Source organism: Schistocerca serialis, chromosome 4 (genome assembly GCF_023864345.2).
Source record: "Schistocerca serialis cubense isolate TAMUIC-IGC-003099 chromosome 4, iqSchSeri2.2, whole genome shotgun sequence".
Classification (NCBI taxonomy): domain Eukaryota; kingdom Metazoa; phylum Arthropoda; class Insecta; order Orthoptera; family Acrididae; genus Schistocerca; species Schistocerca serialis.
Window position 1 is genome coordinate 794,563,724 of NC_064641.1, and position 22,168 is coordinate 794,585,891.

The window sequence follows — 22,168 nt, forward strand, 5'->3', positions numbered from 1 at the left end:
AATAAAAATGATGCAGAGAAAATAGAAATAAATTAAAATACACAGTGTTGACAGTATGAACATCTTATCAGTCATTAAAACAAGGAGATTGAATATTTACACAGTTACAGAGCACAGCAATCTACAACATTAATGTTGAACATAACTCCAAATATTTTTGAGTTCCTGCAAGATAAAGATCTCCGTAAAAAAGATGTGGCAATGGTTTAAAAATTAATACATTCGTAGTTTCACATATTCTGACCATAGTTGGCTTCACAATAAATAACCAAAATCTTTTCTAGGTTTTCTAGTGAAAAATTGTGGCGCTTGTCTGTCAGAATCAATTTATACGCTGAAAGAGAACGTTATACATCAACAGATGTGACAGGGGCGTACTTCATTTTCGGCACATGTTGGACAGGAATGCTGCAGTCAGCAGTGCTGGATTTTCCACAAAGTATGTCGGCAGCTGCACACAACTCCTTCAGGCCAGTATTCTTCTGCAAAACCGTTTGCGTTTTTGCCCGTACTTTTTCCCCTACTTCACCTGGCGCTTCATTGATTTTCATTTTGACTTCTTCAAGCAAAGAAATATTGTCGTAGATAGGTATCCCTGAGCCTTCTAATTGTGAAATTATTCTTGCCATAAATGTGTAGTGGGCCCTAATGTAAGATAAGTCCCGTTTTAAAGAAGAATCTTTGAGTAACTCCATTGCTGCAGTTACGGATGCAGAATCCTCCGGTATATTTTCAACCACCTTCTGGGTAGCTGAGAGATATTCTGCTGCTATCAGCCACGTGCCCCAGCGGGTGACAACAGGCTCTGACGGCAATGGGACATCTGGAAGCTGTTCTTTGAATGCCTGTATTCTTGGTGGTGCCTTAACAAAAATTTTCTTCACCATAGCTATTACTTTATTTACTTTAGGAAATTATAGCCTTACTTGCTCTGCTATGCGGTTGATCCCATGCACTATACAAGTTACGTGCAGCATCAATGGGTAGAGTACTTTTAATAGTTGAAACGCTGCTATCGTATATGCAGCAGCATCAGTGACGGCCAGAAACACCTTATTCTCATCCATTCCGTTTGGGTATAGCACCATAAGCCCATTGTTCACAAACTGTGCTATTGTTTGTTGGTTAGTTTTTGCAAGCTGTTTTGAGTAAATCAAATGAGCCCTGGATGGAGCATCTGGGTCTAGCTTGCCAATAATCATGTTTGCAATGTAACGGCCAAGACTGTCAGTAGTTTCCTCCACAGAAATCCATATACAAGATTCTCCAACACCTTCTCGGATCCTGTGCAATGCAGCATTGTAAGCTGAATCCACATAATTCTTAGTAAAGTTGACTCTGCAGGAATAGACTGATGGCAGTACTTCTCAAGAAAACCTCTGAAAATAGGGTTTTCTAGTTTCCTAAAGGGGATGTTTGCTGCGACAAGTGCATGACACAAATCACTGCAGAACTTGTTTTTTTCGGAGGATTCATCAGATTTGTTGGTTAAAAGAGTTTGCTTCAATTTTTACTTTCGTTCAACATAAGCTTTATGTGCGATTCCATCTGCATGCTGAGTTAAGTGAGATTTCTTAACACTCGAAACCTAATACGAGAGAAAAGGGAAATGCAGTTTAGAATCGCACATAAAGAGTATTTCGTATTACTAAAGGATAGCGATAAAAAAGAATCCTAAGTGACAGGAAAATAAGAAGTCTAAGAAAAACATCAACTAGCCTCCTTGTTGCATGCTTGGCAGAAAATAATTTTCCCCTCTGTTGTATAATGCGGAAAATCTTGCAGCCACTGCCTTATATGAGTTGACTTTGAACTAGCTGTTTTCGGCATGACGTAGTATTCTCACACAGAAACTAGAATTTATTTTGCACTTAGAACGTCAGTAACACTTAACACGTCGGTCACTACACAATGTACTGATTTGTTTTCGCTGGAAAAAAGTGAACGATGACCTGTTTTTTTTTCCTTTTACTTCGGTGCATGGGAGCGGTAGGGGAAGTACCGTACTCGTTGCTGGACATATGGCACCTGACAGATGGCCGCCCCTTCTGAACAAGCGAATGGAATCTATCGGTGCTTCAGATGAAAACATCTCACTACTGGCAAATTATTTTTCGATCCGGAAAATTCACGTATAATACCTTTCACGAAACAGAGTAGTTTGATAGGACTGCCTGTAGACAGCAGCGAGAAAATGCGCGAAGGGCAGTAATTTAGCTATAGAGGGCGTCTACGATTAACATTGTGATTTTTTAATCCGAGCTCAGCTTAAGGCCTATGAAACCGTTTCCTTGCGAAAATAAACAGCTGGCCAGAATCCTTCGAACGAAATATTTTCAAATATAACATTTAGTACTCCCACGTTCGATTCTAATGTGTAAGTCAAATCTTTGACCGGTTCCCATTCGCTCACCGAAGTTAAGCACTGTCGCACTCGGAGCGTACTTGGATGGATGACCATTCAACCGTGGCGAGTGCTGTCGGTAATAAGACAAGCGAAGGAATTGTAAACAGTCTCTAACGACCTTCGCCTTCGACGAGACGTAAAGCCCTAAGTTTACTTCCTTTTTCTAATCTTCGAAAACACAAGAACTCTATGTCAGATTAACGAAATAGGTACTTTTTAGGATTTTGATGTCGAAATAAGCAAAATTAGGCGTCAACGTCGAAATACGCAATTGTAGGTCCTATAGAACTAACGGTATTCAGTTTAGTTAGTCATGAAACGCATAAGTACCAACTTATATCCAAATTGGAGCTTTGGAAAAAAATTGGTTTTAATCTAAAGATCCGTGATCTATTTTTTACACATCAATAATAAAACATCTATAAAAAGTATTTGGTATTAATAGGGAAAGCGATATAAAAAAATTAAAAAAGACCGAAGTGTTAAGCAAATACGAAGCATGAGTGCATATCAACTAGCCACCTTGCTGCACGCTGTGCAGAAACTATTTTTTTCCATCTGTCGTATAGTGTGGAAAAACTTGGAGCCACTGTCTTATATGATGAAATAGGCACTTTTTAGGATATTAAAGCCGAAATAGGCAAAAATAGGCACTAACGTCGAAATAAGCTTTTTTAGGTCCTATAGAATTAACGCTATTAAGTGTAAATAGTCATGAAATGCATAAGTACAAATTTTTATGCAAATAGGAACTCAGGAACAAAATAGGTGTTTACCTAAAATCCGCGGTCTAGTAATTATTATTGCTTGCAGACGAGATCAGAAGATGAATGTTAACAAAAGCAAAACACTAGTCATTGAATGTAGTCGAATATACACATATAAAAATTTTTGCGGAATAATCACAACATGAGCGTTTCATGATGTCACAACCGATTTCGACTACCCAGTGGTCATTTTCGGACTGAAGGCACATGCTGCAAGCGGTTCCCATTGCGCCATCAATAATACTCTAAGCAATTTATTCAATTTTAATCTGCTGTTCATAACCAATAAACTATAGTAAGAGTCCTGACCTATCCCTGAGAAATCTTTTTCATTTTAAAGTCTGATTCGAGATCTACATCTTACCATTATGCAATCTATATGAATTCTTATGGCGTCGCTATGTCTCTTCCACATACACAATCTTCTTTCATGATTCATAAATTAATTGTAAGGAATTATTTGATTTTGCTCTGTGCGAAATTCTATATGGTGACTTCTCTCTCATTTTCCACCGGTGCACACTGTCCTATTTTCCTTTCTCTTGCTTTTCCTACTACCAAATTCCAGTCTCAAAACATAAAATAAACTTTCATTCCCTTAACGCCCTTGCATATCTCCTTTTTCCCATCTATCAATTTCCTTATCGTCAGGTGAGCTAGTTGGCATATGAGCTTGCATTATTGTGATGGGGATTGGTTTTGTGTCTATCTTAGCTATGCTGTTCATAGTAGTTTAACTGTAATAATATTTTCTTATTCATTATTAGGTCTACTCCTGCATAACCACTACCTGATTTTGTATGTATGACCCAGTATGTAACTGAATAGTAGTCCTGTGCTTCCCACCACTGCGCTTCACGAATTCCCACTACACCTAACTTCAGCCTGTCCATTTCCCTTTTAAAATTCTCTGACCCACGTAAGCAGTTAAGGAATATAACATTCTACGCTATGACTTGTAGAACCACAGAATTGGTTTCCCTGACGACATTCTGAGTACTTCCACCCGGATATTTTATCGGGGGACTGTTCTACTCGTGCGGTTCGAGGCGCTACAGTCTGGAACCGACCGATCACAACGGTCGCAGGTTCGAATCCCGCCTCGAGCATGGATGTGTGTGATGTCCTTAGGTTGGTTAGGTTTAATTAGTTCTAAGTTCTAGGCGACTGATGACCTCAGAAGTTAAGTCGCGTAGTGCTCAGAGCCATTTGAACTATTTTTGAACTGTTCTACTTATGGAACATTTTACCCAAGATGATCCATCATCGCTAAATTATATAGTACAGCTGCTGACCCTTGGTAAATACAAAGGCTGTAGTTCCCCTAGATTCCAGCTTTTTGCAGTGCCGATATAGCAAGGATATATTACTGCTGCTGCGGCTGCGGATGCAGCTGCTGGTATAGACTTTGAGAGATCGCTGATCCATTACGACCGTCATTTGTGTAGGCTTCTTTCCGTTGTTTTTTTTTTTCTTGAAGGACGTTACCCGGGGTACGCCATCTTTGGAGGTTGTATACATGTAGCATTCCCTTTATACGTTACACATTAAACAAACTAAAGACATGAAATCATATTATTAGGAAATTGGGATTAAGTCACGGGGTGCAGATGCATCCACACAACAAACAGCGGCAACGTCAATAGACTTAGCCACTGCAGAATACTTTGTCTCGTTTTGGCAAGAAATCCACCAGACCAACAAGATAGACGTGCAGCACCACGAAATTATGGGTACAATCACAGATACTCCGCTACCGTGGCTCTCCGACATCAGTAACATAGTTCCACCAAAATTAAGAGGACAAAAAACAACTATTAAAGAATACGAAAAAATACTACACAAAAAATTACCTATTGGAGATGTAGTAATGAATTTGCCAAATACACGACTGGAATCACGAAAGCTAATATGTAAGCAAGAGGGCAGAACGTTTTTAACCTAGCAGACACGTGGAAAAATGTCTGGGTGACTCAGTAATCGTCATCTCATAGCTGATCTCTCAGAAGTGCTGCAAGGGTTCAACTACCCAAGTAAGACTCAATCGTATCCAAAGCGGTCACACAAGACGCAAGGTCATGATTTATTGTGCGACCTTGTGGACAGCCCAAGATGTGACTGTAGTGCGCCTGAGCAAACCTTGGACCACGTCATAAAGTTGTGCCCTGTTGGAAAATTTGGTGTATCGGGTGCTATGAAGTGGATACAAGACGTGAGCATAAGTGTCTAGTTGCCGACTACTCTCGCATGCTACATAGCGTAATTCTGCGTGTTCGTTACAGGGGTTGGACGAAAACATAGAAACACCCTGAGAAATGCATGCTTGAACACAAATGCAAACGGTAGCCGTGCCTGCAGGTTGTGCTGTTGCATTTGACCACGTACAGCACCTGTGCAATGCCCTCAGTGCCTTGAAAGTGTCAGTCGTGGTCAGAACAGTGCTCTGTGGAGATGTTAGTGTATTATGTTGGAGCTAAGTGAATTCGAAAGTGGGTATGTTGTGGGTGATCTTAGGGTGGATGCTTCCGTAACCAAGGTAGCCAAAGTGTTTCAAGAGGCACCGTATACAATAATTACACTGCTTACAGGGAAAGTGGAAAAACATTATCCTTCGAGTCACAACGTGAACGGAAGTGCGTGCTGAATGGTCGTGAGGCGAACCGTCACTGAAGAGGATTGTGAAGAAAAATAAGAGGACATCGGCTGTAAAAGTCACTGGAGAACTGAATGTCGCACCCACGAACTCTCCCAGTATCAAAACAGCACGAAGGGAGCTCCATGAGCTGGAAATTGCAGGGTGAGTTGGTAATCCAAAACCACACATCAGTGACGCGAATGCCTGAAACAGAAAATCTTGGTGCCGAAGCCATAAAATGTGGGATATGTAGCAATGGAAGGAAATCATTTGGTGATACGCCTCTTGTTTCACCCTATTTCCAACTTCTGGCCTAGTTTAAGTCCTAAGAGTGAAACATGTCGGGCTTTCGGTGATGCTTTGAATAGCCACAGCGGTGTATTAGATGGACCGCATGGGCATTCTGCAAGGTCGCAGTACTGCAAAGGATTATGTGAACATTTCGGCTGATTAGGTCCAACACATGTTTTTTTTCCCCAGCGGTGATGCTCTGTTCCAAGGCGACATGTCCCTTTTCACACAGCACACGTCATCCAGGACTGGTTTTGTGAACAGAAGGATGATTTGACAAACATTCCGCCCCCCCTCCCGAGATCACCACAGTCGCAAGATTTCAGTACTATTGAGATTTTGTGTCTATTTTGGAGAGACGAGTCCATGATCGCAATCCATCATATTGTTTTCTAAACGTGCCTCAATTTTCTAGAAAGAACAGTATAAGATTTGCTTGAAAACCAATACAGGACTTGTCTATTCCGAGATGATTGGAAGCTGTTTTGAGTGCTAGCGGGTAAGCTATGCCGTATTGGACACGGTTCTGTGTTGTGTTTTTAGAGTTTCTACATTTTTGCCGATCCCCTGAATGTCTTTTACGTTCTCTTTTACATGGTGTTCGGAAATTCTCGTTACAAACTTCTAGGATTTGCAGAGGGTAGTGAGTAAATAATGTTTTGTCCGGAAGAATAGTGCTTCCGTGCTACATCCGTCTGAAGACGTTTGCTAGCTAGGTATGCAATAGGGACGTCGGATCTGCTGATGTCATTTGGCGTCTATCGTGTCTCTCTGACCTTGTTAGAGCCCCATTCACGTGTATGTGAGCGTTATAGCAGCATGGTTGAATAAACGTTTGTAGAATACAGCGACTTTGTCCTTCTGTATGCCGAAGTTCACGGTAATGGAAGAGTTGCTCGTCGCTTTTATCAATATCTGTGTCTACAACGTGCGACTCCATAGCATACAGTTTTCGACACAATCACGCAACGACTTCAAGGAAGGGGTACCTTCACCATCTGCAGGCGTGACGATGGTCCTCCACAAGGAGACGCCGCACACTCAGAACTGGAAGAGGTCGTACTGCGCCACGTTTAGGAGAACCCGTCAAAGAGTACACGAGGAACTGCACGTGTTCTTCGGTTATTAGTGAGTGGTATTACAAAACAAGTGATGCACTGGCTCACGCCCACTCAATTACCTGTATAAATGGCCGCGTTACCTACATGTTTTAAAACGGCTGTAGCACGAAAACGGCATGTTTCCGGACATGGGTTCCAACTCAAAATATTACGTACTCACTCCCCTCAGCAACTCCTAGATGTTTAACACCCTGTGTGTACACTGATAAGCCAAACAATTATGACCCATTTTCCACCGCGACGCTGGATGCCGCGTGGAGGAGCGGCTCGTACGTGAGGCGATAACAAATGTATGTATGTAAGCAGAGCACACACGGACGGTGCATCGCCCTATAAATGATATGGGCTGCAAATGAGGAAATCCATTGAGATAAGCTACTTTGACAAAGGGCAGATTATTATTACACAGGGCATGTGAACGAGTATCTCGAAAAGGGCGAAGCTGGCCGGATGTTCACGCCCTACAGTCGTGAGCATCTACGGAAAGAAGTAAATGGTTGGACGCCCACGATTCTTCACAGGACGTGGGGTTCGGAGGTTTGTCTGCTCTGTAAAGTAGGGTAGATGGTGGTCTGTAGCATTTCTGCCGAAAGAGCACAATGCTGGTGCACGCACAAGTGCCTCGGAGCACACCGTTCATCGTACATTGTTGAACAAGCAACTCCACAGCAGACCACCCTACGTGTTCACACGTTGACGCAGCGACGTCGCTAACTACGATATCAGTGGGCACGGGACCATCGGGAATGAAAATGGAAATGAGCGTATGGCATCGTTGGCTGGGAGGCCCCATCCAGGGAAGTTCGGCCGCCAAGAACAAGTCTTATTTCAGTCAACGCCACATTGGGCGACTTGCGCGCCGGTGATGAGGACGAAATGATGATGAGGACAACACAACACCCATTCCCAGTGCGGAGAAAATCTCCAACCCGATCGGGAATCGAACCCGGGCCCGCTTCAGTGGGGTGGAGGGGAGTGGGTGGGGGGGGGGGGGGGGCGAACACACGTTACCACCCAGCTAAGCAGGCGGACGGGACCATCGGGATTCGACTGTGGATCAATGCGAATGTGTCGGTTTTTCGGGTGAATCACATTTTTGCTACACTAGGTCGATGGTCGTCATAACAAACGCCTTTACCGAGATGAACGACAGCTCGAAACGTGCAGCGCGCCACTCACGCGGGCTGGTTGGAGCAGTGTTATGCTATGGGAGACATTCCCCTGCACTTGCATGGGACCTCTGGTGGTAATCGAGCACACGCTGGCAGCTGCGAAATATCTGCATCTCTTCATGCTTGATGCCGTCCCCGACACCAATGTCATCAAAAAATGGCTCTGAGCACTATGGGACTTAACATCTGAGGTCATCAGTCCCCTACAACTTAGAACTACTTAAACCTAACTAACCTAAGGACATCACACACATCCATGCCCGAGGCAGGATTCGAACCTGCGACCGTAGCGGTCGCGCGGTTCCAGATTGAAGCGCCTAGAACCGCTCGGCCACAGCAGCCGGCCCCCAGTGTCATCTTTCAGCAGTATAAGTGTTCGTCCCTCGGAGCCAGACCCGTGCTCCAATAGTTTGAGGAACATTATAGTGAACTCACGTTGATGTCTCAGCGACCAAACTCGCCTCAAGTAAATCCTGTGGCATCTACTTGGGATGCTATCGGGCGTCGCCACCGCGACCGAAAATCAGCAGCCCGTTATTTACGCGAATTACATTGACCCGTGCGTAGACATCTAATGTCAAATACCTCCACAAACCTACTAAGAAACTGTCGGATCCCTGATACGCATGATCGGTGATGTATTTCGTTGCAAAGACGGACAAACAAGTTATTAAGCAGGTGGTCATAATGTTCTGGCTCATCAGTGTATTACAAGTTCGTAGTGGAGTTTATTAATGTATTTATACGAGGATAAGTCAAATGAAAACCTTAAATTCGTAATAACAAATCGAAATTTCACGCCGTTATCCTGTAAGTTGGTAAGCGTGCTACAAACGGCGTGCATAATGGCCTGTAGGTGGCAGCATTTGCAGATGCACACATACCGTCGCAGTATCAGTATAAAGATGGCCGACACACTTGGGATTTGCACTAGGGAAGAACAGCATTCTTTTATTCGGTTTTTGCGTAGTGAAGGTGTGAAACCTATTGAAATTCATCGACAAATGAAGGTTCAGTACGGTGATGCATGTTTGTCACAGCAGCATGTCTACGAATGGAGTCGGAAGTTAGCAAATGGTGTGACTTCAGTGGAAGATGCTCCTTGTCCAAGTCAGGCACAACGAATTGTGACTCAACAGAACACTGCAGCAATTCAAGCCATAGTGAAGGAAAACCGCCGACTAACACTGAAAGACATTGCAGCATGTTTATACAGATTAGTCATGGGCCAGCACACCACATTGTGCTCCAGTTTCATAAAGTGTCTGCAAGATGGGTGCCACAGCAGCTGACTCCTGAAGTGAGAGAACGACGTGTTGATGCTTGTGAAGAACTTCTTCGGCACTTTGAACGAGAAGGTGATGGCTTCCTTGCAAGAATCGTTACTGGGGACGAAACATGGGTTCACTTCCACCAACCGGAGACGAAGAGAGCGAGCAAGGAATGGCGCCATTCCTCATCACCAAAACCAAAGAAGTTTCGAACAGAACCATCAGCAGGGAAGTTTATGCTGACTCTCTTTTCGGACGAAAAAGGCGTCATTTTGGATCATTACATGCGTAGAGGGACTACTGTCACCAGTGCATCATACACAGATCTCCTAAAAACTCATCTGCGGCCTGCAATCAAATCAAAGCGACGTGGATTGCTGTCAGCAGGTGTCCTTTTGCAACACGACAATGCAAGGCCCCACACTGCCCGTACAACAGTTGCAACAATCACAGACCTGCATTTCGAGTGTCTTCCTCATCCACCATACTCATCAGACCTGGCCCCAAGTGATTTCCATATGCTTGAACCACTCAAAGACGGAATGGGAGGAAAGAAGTTCCGTTCTGATGAAGAGGTACGGCACGCGGTGCATGGAGTGGTTCTACATCTAGATCTACATTTATACTCCGCAAGTGACCCAACGGTGTGTGGCAGAGGGCACTTTACGTGCCACTATCATTACCTCCCTTTCCTGTTCCAGTCGCCTATGGTTCGCGGGAAGAACGACTGCCGGAAAGCCTCCGTGCGCGCTCGAATCCCTCTAATTTTACATTCGTGATCTCCTCGAGAGGTATAAGTAGGGGGAAGCAATATATTCGATGCCTCATCCAGAAACGCACCCTCTCTAAACCTGGACAGCAAGCTACACCGCGACGCAGAGCGCCTCTCTTGCAGGGTCTGCCACTTGAGTTTCCTAAACATCTCTGTAACGCTATCAAGCATACTAAATAACCCTGTGACGAAACGCGCCGCTCTTCTTTGGGTCTTCTCTATCTCCTCCGTCAACCCGACCTGGTACGGATCTCACAGTGATGAGCAATACTCAAGTATAGGTCGAACGAGTGTCTTGTAAGCCACCTCGTTCGTTGACGGACTACATTTCCTAAGGACTTTCCCATAGAATCTCAACCTGGCACCCGCCTTACCAACAACTCATTTCATATGATCATTCCACTACAAATCGTTCCGTACGCATACTCCCAGATATTTTACAGAAGTAACTGCTACCAGTGTTTGTTCCGCTATCATATGATCATTCAATGAAGGATCCTTCTTTCTATGTATTCGCAATACATTACGTTTGTCTATGTTAAGGGTCAGTTGCCACTCCCTGCACCAGGCGCCTATCCGCTGCAGATCTTCCTGCAATTCGCTACAATTTTCTAATGCTGCAACTTTTCCGTATACTACAGTATCATCCGCGAAAAGCCGCATGGAACTTATGACACTATCTACTGGGTCATTTATATATATTGTGAAAAGCAATGGTCCCATAACACTCCCCTGTGGCACGCCAGAGGTTACTTTAACGTCTGTTGCGCGGACTACCAAAAAGAATTTTTTTCTAAGGGAATTTATGCACTTTGTAAGCGCTGGAGGACTTGCATTGAGCGTGGGGGAGATTATGTTGGGAAGTGATACAGCTTTGTACCACCTCGGCACAATAAATAATATTTTAAAAGAGTATTTAAGGTTTTCATTTTACTCACCGTCGTACTTGAATACAGGGTGTTACAAAAAGGTACGGTAAAACTTTCAGGAAACATTCCTCACACACAAAGAAAGAAAAGATGTTATGTGGACATGTGTCCGGAAACGCTTAATTTCGATGTTAGAGCTCATTTTAGTTTCGTCAGTGTGTACTGTACTTCCTCGATTCACCGCTAGTTGGCCCAATTGAAGGAAGGTAATGTTGACTTCGGTGCTTGTGTTGGCATGCGACTCATTGCTCTACAGTACTAGCATCAAGCACATCAGTACGTAGCATCAACAGGTTAGTGTTCATCACGAACGTGGTTTTGCAGTCAGTGCAATGTTTACAAATGCGGACTTGGCAGATGCCCATTTGATGTATGGATTAGCACGGGGCAGATTTCCAGAATGAAGGTGTCCCGACAGGAAGACGTTCGAAGCAATTGATCGGCGTCTTAGGGAGCACGGAACATTCCAGCCTATGACTCGCGACTGGGGAAGACCTAGAACGACGAGGACACCTGCAATGGACGAGGCAATTCTTCGTGCAGTTGACGATAACCCTAATGTCAGCGTCAGAGAAGTTGCTGCTGTACAAGGTAACGTTGACCACGTCACTGTATGGAGAGTGCTACGGGAGAACCAGTTGTTTCCGTACCATGTACAGCGTGTGAAGGCACTATGAGCAGCTAATTGGCCTCCACGGGTACACTTATGCGAATAGTTCATCCAACAATGTGTCAATCCTCATTTCAGTGCAAATGTTCTCTTTACGGATGAGGCTTCATTCCAACGTGATCAAATTTTCACAATCAACATGTGTGGGCTGACGAGGATCCGCACGCAATTGTGCAATCACGTCATCAACACAGATTTTCTGTGAACGTTTGGGCAGGCATTGTTGGTGATGTCTCGATTGGGCCCCATGTTCTTCCACTTACGCTCCTTGGAGCATGTTATCATGATTTCATACGGGATACTCTACCTGTGCTGCTAGAACATGTGCCTTTACAAGTATGACACAACGTGTGGTTCATGCACGATGGAGTTCCTGCACATTTCAGTCGAAGTGTTCGTACGCTTCTCAACAACAGGTTCGATGACCGATGGATTGGTAGAGGCGGAACAATTCCGTGGCCTCCACGCTCTCCTGACCTCAACCCTCTTGACTTTCATTTGTGGGGGCACTTGAAAGCTCTTGCCTACGCAACCCCGGTACCAAATGTAGAGACTCTTCGTGCTCGTATTGTGGACGGCTGTGATACAATACGCCATTCTCCAGGGCTGCATCAGCGCATCAGGGATTCCACGCGACGGAGGGTGGATGCATGTATCCTCGCTAACGGAGGACATTTTGAACATTTCCTGTAACAAAGTGTTTGAAGTCACGCTGGTACGTTCTGTTGCTGTGTGTTTCCATTCCATGATTAATGTGAGTTGAAGAGAAGTAATAAAATGAGCTCTAACATGGAAAGTAAGCGTTTCCGGACACATGTCCACGTAACATATTTTCTTTCTTTGTGTGTGAGGAATGTTTCTTGAAAGTTTGGCCGTACCATTTTGTAACACCCTGTATGTGCTGCTGCTGTGTGCGTCACAATGAATAAATAATATTAACCAGATCAGTCAATCATCCAGTTTTGTTGCCCCTGCTGCTAACACTCATTTCACTATGGCGAATAACAACGAAACGTTAGTAGGCCTACGAAGTAGTTGCGTCGACGTCGTACACTGGAGACGGGGCAGTAACGGCGGCCGCTCCCGCGACAGGCACGGACGATCTGTCGCTGTCGCGGCTGCGCGCCAACACGGGCGACTTCCAACGCTACCAGTACCGGCGCGAGTCGCTGCCGCGCGGCAGCTGCGGGCCCGCCCAGCCGGCCGTGGCACGCCTCCACCACTCGCGCTCCGTCGCCGGCGCCTCGCCCGCCCCGGAGGAGCTGGCCGTCGCCGTGGGCGGCTGCGCCGGCCGCCAGCTCTACCGCCGCGGCTCCGACTACCGCAAGCTGGCCTCCGGCCCCGCGCAGCAGCGGCCGGGCTCCGCCTCGCCCTACTCCATCACCAGGTGGGGCACCTAGTAAAGTAGCAGGCAGCGATATTTTTTTCCCTTTATTGTTATTTTCACACTTGATACAGGTAGGCCAGCAGCGGCATACTACGCCGCTCTTCGGCCACAGACATGACTAATGATACAAAAGGAGACAATTGCAGAACAGACATGGTGGATATATAAACGCAGACATACAAAATTAAAACACACGGAGCCGTTCACGGGCGCAGTGTCCACTAGGCCACTAACAGAGATGACAGAAACGGCACACGTGAACGAAGGAGCGCAAATGACGAAACACTGAAACACTAACACGATGGCACACGCAAAACACTGGCGACGAACTCCGGCGCGCGAATGTTCACTGAATGTGTACGATTCCAGGGACCTGCCAAAAGGGGAAAAGGTGGGGGAGGAAGGAGAGGGGAGGGGGTAGACGCCAGTGGCAGAGGAGATGGGTGGGGGAGGAAAGAAGGTAGGGGAAGCCCGGGGGGAGGAGGGGGGAGGAAGGGAGGAGGGAGAGAAGGGAGGGAGGGAGGGTGCTGTAAGGAAAAAACACAGGGTGTGGAAGGGGAGGATCAAAGTTGGTAGGAGGGGTAGATGGAGGGGATGAGGGCATCATCAGGGAGGGGGAGTTGGTGGAAGCCACCTTGGGCGAGGGTATGGAGAGAGATGGAGAGCAGGTGGGACGTGGGAATACAGGCGCGGCAGCAGACAGGGTTTGGGAAAGGATGGGAGAGACAAGTGGGTGAGAGGGATCATGTTTAAGGGAGGTGTAGAGGATCCATATCCACAGTCAGTGATTTTTTTTTTTCTTTGTTGAGTTTCGATTCCCCCCAAAGGGGGTGGGCTGGCAGCAGCTTAGTACGCTGCTCTTCAGCCTACAGAATTTGTTTTCATAAGATGAAGACAATAAATAACAAAAACAGGCGATAAAATCGGAGACTTAATGGTAACATGGAGGAAAATCGCGGAACTTAAAACATAGAACAAAGGGATGATGATGCTAATAAAATACATATAAAGAAGACAGGTAAAAGAATAGACAGACAATTAAAAAACACGGTGACCATCTGGCTTTTGTTCGCAAGAGACATAAAATTCACACCCAGTGACAGCATGATTTCTGTTCGCAACACTTTGGAAACACGAACAACACTGAACATTCACTTGAACACTGCACTAAAAAGTTGGCAAATATGACATACCACAGCCGAGGGCAGACGGGGGAACCTGGAGAGATGATGGGAAAGAAAAGGGGGGGAAGGAGAGGAAAAACGAAGGGGGAGGGGGGAAAGGAGCCGATGGAGGTCGAGGAGCCATAAGAGGGGGGGGGGGGGTGCTGGGCAGACGCAACAGGGAGTGGGGAAAGGCAGAGGAGGGGAATACAAAAGGACTGGGCGCAGCGACAGGTTAGGTGGGGAGAAAACAGGATGGAAGGGGGGGAGAGGGAGCCCAGGGAAAGGATGGAGGAAAGGAGGGGGGTGAGGATCAGAGTTGATATGAGGCATAAATGGAGGGAGAGAGGGCATCATCCAGGAGGGGGACAGAAGCCACCTTGGGAAAGGAGGTGAAGGGTGTAGAGATGGAGGGTAGAGGGGACACAACAGTGAAGGTGTGGCAGAGGGTGGGGATGGGAGAGGAGTAACCAGGTAGGATCAAGGTGGCGGGAGGTGTAGAGTACGCAGATATGTTCGAGGAATAGGAGCAGATGGGGGAAAGGAATGAGGTCATAGAGGATCCGTGTGGGCGACGGGAGGCGTATACAGAAGGTGAGGCGGAGTGCATGGCACTCGAGGATCTGGAGGGACTTATAGAATTTGGGGGAGGGGGGCGGATATCCAGGTGGGACGGGCATAACAGAGAATGGGATGGATTAAGGATTTGTAGATGTGGACGATGGTAGAGGGGTGTAACCCACATGTCCAGCCAGAGAGGAGTTTGAGGAGTCGGAGGCGGTTGTGGGCTTTGGATTGCATGGAGCGGAGATGAGGGATCCAAGTGAGGTGATGGTCAATGGTGAAGCCAAGGCAGGTGAGGGTGGGGGAGAGGTGGACAGGACGGGCGTTGATGGTAAGGGAGAAATCAAAGAGCCAGAAGGAGCAAGTGGTACGAACTACAATGATTGCCTGGGCCTTGGAAGGATTGATTTTCAGGAGCCACTGGTTACACCATGAGGCAAAAAGGTCAAGGTGATTCTGGAGAAGGCGTTGGGACCGTTGGAGGGTAGGAGCGAGGGCAAGGAATGCAGTGTCATCGGCATACTGCAAGAGGTGTACTGGAGGGGGAGGGGGGGTTGATGCATATCTGCGGTGTACAGGAGGTAGAGAAGAGGGGAGAGGACAGGGCCCTGGGGCACACCTGCAGAGGGGTAGAAGGTGTGGGAATTGGCGTTATGGATGGTAACGTAAGAGGGGCAGTGGGAGAGGAAGGAGGCCATCAGAAGGATGTAGTTGACAAGAAGGGCGTAGGTTTGGAGTTTGTCAGCGATACACTGTTGGCCTTTAAAATTGCTACATCGCAGAGAATAGCAAATAAGCACTTTCTGCTTACTCTAGCGATACATTATACTGGGTGTACATAAAATCCGCGAATATTCTCAATTATCTATTGCACAAGAATCAAACATTGTACAGATATCACACATATGTCATTTTGAAGAAAAACCCTGAAAGTTTTTTTCCATTTATACTGCCACAGCGTAGTTTAGTAATTTGTCAATAGTCTGCGCTAGTCGCAAACATGGCGACTTCAGGTGCGGAGCGATCTTTCTGTGTGTTGGAGTTTGACAAAAACAAGTGTGCTACAGCTGTGCAGTTTATTACCTCTATTACCAATTCTATATCATTCACCAGCCACAGCTGGACAGACAGCGTCAAGATACAACGTTATCCAAATGCATAAATATAACTCTACTGTGATAGTAATTTAATACTGCAAGACATATTTAAGCTATAAATTAGTTTACAATAATATCACAACAATAAAATAGATACAAGTATATAATGAAATTAAATATAACGGTTGCTGTTGGAGTCATGGAACTGAGCTACAGTTCAGGTAAACACTATGCTATTACTAGAGAAGAATTCTTCAACATTGTAGAGGGGTTGCTCTTTTAGCTTACACAAAGTAGTAGTTATAAACTGCTCCCATGGTACAGACTGAATGTCGTCAGGGAGAGCATTAAACAATTTTAGGGCCACCATTGGGAAGCTGTTTCGTGTTTTTGCTGATCGACACTTTGGCATGTCGATACTATCTTTGTTGCGAGTGCTGTATTTGTGAACTTCATTTCTCTTTCTGTATATATCATGGTTTCTCTTTATGTGGAAGAGGCAGTTCAATATATACTGGCTGTAAACATTCAGAACTCCTAACGTGGTGAAAATTGGTTTACAGTGGTCCGTTTTTTTGCTTGAAGTAATGATCCTCATTGCTTTCTTTTGCAGTAAAGGCACATTCTTGCAGCCTGCAGAATGGCCCCAAAACAACAGCCCATAACTGATGTGGCTGTGGAACGTTGCATAGTACACATTTAGCAGGTACTGTTCTGGTATTACATTTTTCAGTTTCCTCAAGAGGTACAGGACCCGTGAAAGTTTGGAACATACATGTTTGGTGTGCTGTTGCCAGGTTAATTTGGTATAAATGAGAAAGCCCAGAAGTTTAACATCTGCTGCGTTACCCAGTGCTCCAGTATTGCTAGGGCTGTATATCATCCTCTGAGTTTTTCCTTCATTAGTTTTCATTTTGTTCATGATAAACCAGCCTTAGCTTCACTGAACAAGACTTCTGCTTGTTTTACTGCCTGTACAACATTCTCGCCTTTTGAGAACAAGGTTGTATCATCTGCAAACTGAAAGGTATGCCCATTGGAGCCTATGTCATTTACGAAGATAAGGAACAGCAGGGGCACTATTACCGACCCCTGTGGCAGACCATGCTGTAGCTTCTTCTCACCTGAATCAGCTCCTTGCACGGAGACAATCTGTCATCTGTTTCTCAGGTAGGATTCAAGAGTTTGCAGGACAGGTCCCCCTATGCCATATCTTTTTAACTTTCTGGGCAGGGCTTTATGTTGGATGCAGTCAAATGACTTACTAAGGTTGCAGAGTACTATTGCTATAGACTCTTTGTCTTTAAAACCCTAACTTATGTTTGTAACTAAGCATAGCAGTTGCTATTGACATGCCCTTCCAAAATCCATGTTGCGCATCATAAAAGAGACTATTTCCTTCGAAGTAACTGAATAGTTGTTCTTTCATTATCGACTCCATCACCTTCGCTAGTACTGTTATTGTAGATATGGGCCTGTAGCTTGACATCTTTCAGCAAGATGGGGCTCCACCCCATTTCTATCGTGAAGTTCATGGGTACCAGAGCTGTCACATTGATCGATCGGCCGTGCTACTGAAGAGGACAGCTGTTTCATGAAATGGCCTCCCCAATTACCAGATCTCACTCCGTGTGACTTTTTCTGTGGGGACACATTAAAGATCTGGTATACGTACCGTCTCTACCAAGTGATGTAGCAGAGCTCCGGGAGAGAATACAGGGAAGCGACTGCCACAGTCGATGATGCCACGCTGGGGCGGGTATGGCAAGAATTCGATTACCGTATTGACGTCTGCCATGTCACTCATGGTTCGCATATCGAATTTTTGTAAAAAAAAAAACTGTCAGAGTTTCTCTTCAGAATGCAATATGTATAATATCTGTACAATATTTAGTTCTTGTGCAATAAATAATTGAAAGTGTTCCCGAACTTTATGTACACCCTGTACTACGTAGAGTAACTGATGTCCTGAGAGTCGTAAGGGACCAAAGCACAAACATCAAGTTTTGAGAAAAAAAAATGTTTGTGAGAACTGAATTTGTATGCAAAGCACCACTCACATAAGTTTGACTTGCTTTTTAACCAACTCTCAACATCCCATATTTCCTATGAAAAAAAATAATGTACCCACTTTGTGGTACAAAAGTTTAATTAACATTTATGATCCAAACTTCACAGAAGCTCTCCTGCGAAGCTTGCAGAAATAATATTTCTAATTATTAATACTAATGAAAATTCCTGGCAGATTAAAACTGTGTGCCTGACCGAGACTCGAACTCGGACCTTTGCCTTCGAGCTACCGAAGCACGACTCACGCCCGGTACCCACAGCTTTACTTCTGCGAGCATCTCGTCTCCTACCTTCCAAACTTTACAGAAGCCGTGGGTAACGGGCGTGAGTCGTGCTTCGGTAGCTCAGTTGGTAGAGCGCTTGCCCGCGAAAGGCAAAGGTCCCGAGTTCGAGTCTCGGTCGGGCACACAGTTTTAATCTGCCAGGAAGTTTCATATCAGCGCACACTCCGCTGCAGAGTGAAAATCTCATTCTGGATCATTACTAATGTTAATTCACAAAATTTTCATATACACATATAACCTATTGACAGTACACTAAGGTGGCAAAAGTCGTGGGATACCTCATAATATCGTGTCGGACCGCCTTTCGCCTGGCGTTGTGCAGCAATTCGACGTGGCATATTCAACAAGTCGTTAAAACGGCCCTACAGAAATATTGTGCCATGCAGCCTCTACAGCCGTCCACAATTACAATAGTATTGCCGGTTCAGGATTTTGCGCACGAACTGACCTCTCGATTATGTGCCACAAAGTTCGATGGGACTCATGTCGTGCGATATGGGTGGCCTAATCATTCGTTCGAAGTGTCCCGAATGTTCTTCAAACCAATAGCTAACAACGGTCGCCTGGTAAGAAGGCGCACTGTCGTCCATAAAAATTCCATCATTGTTGGAAAACATGAAGTCCATGAACGCCTGCAAACGCTCTCGGAGTAGGCGAACACAACTATTTCCAGTCAATGATCCATACAATCACAGCACACGCAATTATGGAGCCACTACCAGTTTGCACAGTGCCTTGTTGACAACTTGGGTTCAAAATGGTTCAAATGGCTCTGAGCACTATGGAACTTAACTTCTGAGGTCATCAGTCCCCTACAACTTAGAACTACTTAAACCTAACTAACCTAAGGACATCACACACATCCATGCCCGAGGCAGGATTCGAACCTGCGACCGTAGCGGTCGCGCGGCTCCAGACTGAAACGCCTAGAACCGCTCGGCCGGTCAACTTGGATCCATGGCTTCGTAGGGTCTGCGCCACTCTCGAAGACTTCCATCTGAAATCAGGACTCATATGACCAGGTTACGCTTTTCTGGTCGTCTGGGTCCAGTCGATATGGTCACGAACCCAAGAGAGGCGTTGCAGGCGACGTCGTGCAGTTAGCAAAGGCACTCGCGTCGATCATGTGCTGCCACAGCCCATTAACGCCAAGTTTCACCTCACTGCCCTAACGGATACGTTCGTCGCACATCCAACATTGATTTATGCGGTTATTTGATGCAGTGTTGCTTGTTTGTTAGCACTGACAACTCTACGGAAACGCCGCTACTCCCGGTTATTAAGTGAAGGCCGTCGGCCGTGCGTTGTGCATGGCGAGAGATAATGCCTGAGATTTGATGTTCTCTCGGCACGCTCTTGACACTGTGGGTCTCGCAATATTGAATTCCCTAACTGTTCCCGAAACAGAATGTCTCAAGCGTCTAGTTCCAATTACCATTCCTTGTTCAAAGTTTGTTAATTCCCATTGTGCTTCCATAATCATGCCGGAAACCTGTTCACATGAATCACATGAGTACAGATGACAGTTCTGACAATGCACTGCCCTTTTATAGCTTGTGTAAGCGATACTTCCGCCATCTGTATATGAGCATATCGCTGTCCTATGGCTTTTGACACCTCAATGTAGCGTCTTTTTGACAGTTGCAAACTTTGTAATAAGTATGCAACCAGAATCAGAACATAAAGAACAGATACTAAATGCACCATTGCACACAATCATGGTCCTGATTACCATCATTTTCATGAAGCACATTCTGTGACCTTTTTTTTTTGGGTTGTTGTGCGTTGGCTAGGGCACTACCTCCGGAGGAGGTTGGTCCCTCAGGTGTGCGGGGTAGGTTTTTTTACTGGGGACACCATTTATTTGAAAAAATATGGGACACCTTGTATTTATTTGAGAGCCTTTGGGCACGGTTTATTGGTCCTTGAGGCCCACAGTCTTGGTATTTTTATATATACTTTTGTTGCTTCGTTGTTTTTGTTGTGATCTTTCCGATTTGATTTGCATCTTGGTTCTTAATTGTACTGTAATATGGATAGCGGAACTCTTATTTTGTGTCAAGGGGCTGGTTCCACAGTTGCCAATTCTTGTAGTTTCTGTCTAGTAGGTCTGAGCCTTTCTACTTTTTCGAAGAGTCTTCTTGTAGAGGTGTTGATTTGGTTGTCCACTGTCGGCATGTTGAGTTCTTCGTGTATTTGATTAGTACTCGTCCACCATGGGGCGTTAAGAATGAGCTTTAAGCATCTGTTTTGTAGTGTTTGAAGTGGTTTACTGTTGGTTTTACTGGTTATGCCCCACGCCGAGCAGCCGTAGAGCATCATTGGTTGGACTATAGCTTTGTATATGTTTAGTTTTGCTTTTTTGCAACATTTCTTTGCTGGCCAGAAGAGGGTAAATTGCGTGGATGGTTTTTGATATGCGTTGTCGTTTTTGTTCTATGTGTTGCTTGAATAACATTTTATTGTCTATTATTACGCCAAGGTACTTTACTGATGTGGTCCATGTAAGTTGTGTACCGTTTAACTCGATTTGGTCATGAATTTGTGGCCGGCGGCGTGTAAATATGATGACGACTGTCTTCTCTGGGTTTGTTTTTATCTTGTTTAGTTTGGCCCATTTTTCTGTGTAGTCAACTTGTTTTTGTAGTCTACACTCCTGGAAATGGAAAAAAGAACACATTGACACCGGTGTGTCAGACCCACCATACTTGCTCCGGACACTGCGAGAGGGCTGTACAAGCAATGATCACACGCACGGCACAGCGGACACACCAGGAACCGCGGTGTTGGCCGTCGAATGGCGCTAGCTGCGCAGCATTTGTGCACCGCCGCCGTCAGTGTCAGCCAGTTTCCCGTGGCATACGGAGCTCCATCGCAGTCTTTAACACTGGTAGCATGCCGCGACAGCGTGGACGTGAACCGTATGTGCAGTTGACGGACTTTGAGCGAGGGCGTATAGTGGGCATGCGGGAGGCCGGGTGGACGTACCGCCGAATTGCTCAACACGTGGGGCGTGAGGTCTCCACAGTACATCGATGTTGTCGCCAGTGGTCGGTGGAAGGTGCACGTGCCCGTCGACCTGGGACCGGACCGCAGCGACGCACGGATGCACGCCAAGACCGTAGGATCCTACGCAGTGCCGTAGGGGACCGCACCGCCACTTCCCAGCAAATTAGGGACACTGTTGCTCCTGGGGTATCGGCGAGGACCATTCGCAACCGTCTCCATGAAGCTGGGCTACGGTCCCGCACACCGTTAGGCCGTCTTCCGCTCACGCCCCAACATCGTGCAGCCCGCCTCCAGTGGTGTCGCGACAGGCGTGAATGGAGGGACGAATGGAGACGTGTCGTCTTCAGCGATGAGAGTCGCTTCTGCCTTGGTGCCAATGATGGTCGTATGTGTGTTTGGCGCCGTGCAGGTGAGCGCCACATTCAGGACTGCATACGACCGAGGCACACAGGGCCAACACCCGGCACCATGGTGTGGGGAGCGATCTCCTACACTGGCCGTACACCACTGGTGATCGTCGAGGGGACACTGAATAGTGCACGGTACATCCAAACCGTCA

At 45.9% G+C, this 22,168-nt stretch overlaps 1 non-coding gene across 1 annotated transcript; it reads left to right on the plus strand.

The window, feature by feature from the left end:
- The first annotated feature begins 18,648 nt into the window (after nucleotides 1-18,648).
- Trnas-cga (transfer RNA serine (anticodon CGA)) lies at nucleotides 18,649-18,723 on the plus strand. The gene has a single exon. It is a non-coding gene; the product is annotated as a tRNA-Ser (tRNA).
- Nucleotides 18,724-22,168: the final 3,445 nt, after the last annotated feature.